A 1438-nucleotide genomic window follows, 5' to 3' on the forward strand; every position below is an offset into this window, starting at 1 on the left:
AAAAAAAACTAAAATCCAATGGTGATGGGCTCTTGAATTATCTTTACTAATCATATAGATCTTGCTTATTGGAGCCCCTGATCAGAGTATATGGCTAAACTTGTCTTAATCACTATCTCTTACAGACATCTAATTTTCAGAAGTAAAAACAATTCTTCATTACCCACTTCTAGATTTTCTTTTATTTTTACCAACACCCATTCTTCAAATTTTGATGCACGTCTATTAGAGGTACGTATAGACGTAGATAAAAGCAACAATTTCGGACGTGCCACCTGACCAAAAGTGTTTTATCATCCTCAGTATTTTATCATCCTTAGTATTTTTTATAAAAGTCTCAGCATTTGTGGGGTCTGTTAAATCTTTAAGCCATTGTAGTTTTTTGTTCGTTTGCTTTGTTTTATTTGTAATTCTAGTTTACATGCTTTTTAAGAAGTAATTTTAATGTCCTGTGTCCATCATTATAGTAACAAATAGAATAGTTTCACTTTCCTATTAATAAATACTCCCTGTGCTCCACCTAGTCATCCCTTCTTCCCCCATCCCCTGGCGACCACTGATCTTGGTATTGTCCCCATAGATTTGCCGTTTTTAATATGTAATGTAATTATACAGTATGTAGCCTTTTCAGACAGGCTTAATTCCCTTAGTAAGTACATTTAAAGTTCTTCCATATCTTCTCATAATTTGATAGGTCATTTCTTTTTATCATGAGTAATGCCCAGTGGTATGGATGTAACACTGTTTATTTATCCATTTGCCTATTAGAAGACATCTTGGTGGGTTATAATGTTTGGTAATTATAAATAGAGTTTCTATAAACATTCGTGTGCAGATATTTTCTGTGAATATAAATTTTCAACTCATTTGCATATGTAGAAGCACAAATGCTGGATTATATGGTAAGACTATGTCCCTGGGTAGTCGAAGTTCCCCATCCATTTCTTATTCTTTTTTTTTCTGTATCATATTTGAAATCTGTGTTAGGAGTACATCCCTTCAAATCCTTCTATCTCACTTCATCCACTATCACCAAATGGCTTCCTTTTTATTCTGTCTTTTTGTTCATTTTATTGAGATATGCAACTTTGTAGTAAGCTTTCTATATTTCATCAATTATGAAGAATTGCATTTACTCTCATATTTTAGAAATCTGATAGAGCTGACATTAGGATGTAAACTTATAAATGAAAATTCATGCATATGTGCTGCAATAATTTTATTATTTGAACTATTTTCTTGAAAACATGGAAAGATGTTAAAAGTCAATAATCACATTATATTCAAAATCGTTCATATAGATTGGGAGACATTTAGAACAACAAAACGTACATATAAATTTTGACTTCCAAATTTCAAAATCAAAGCAATAATTCTTGTGCATTTCAAATGTTTTAAAATATTTTACAGATGCTTTTTAAATATTTTTAGTACTTTA

This window comes from Propithecus coquereli, unplaced genomic scaffold, assembly GCF_000956105.1.
Source record: "Propithecus coquereli isolate 6110/MARCELLA unplaced genomic scaffold, Pcoq_1.0 Scaffold741, whole genome shotgun sequence".
Lineage (NCBI taxonomy): Eukaryota > Metazoa > Chordata > Mammalia > Primates > Indriidae > Propithecus > Propithecus coquereli.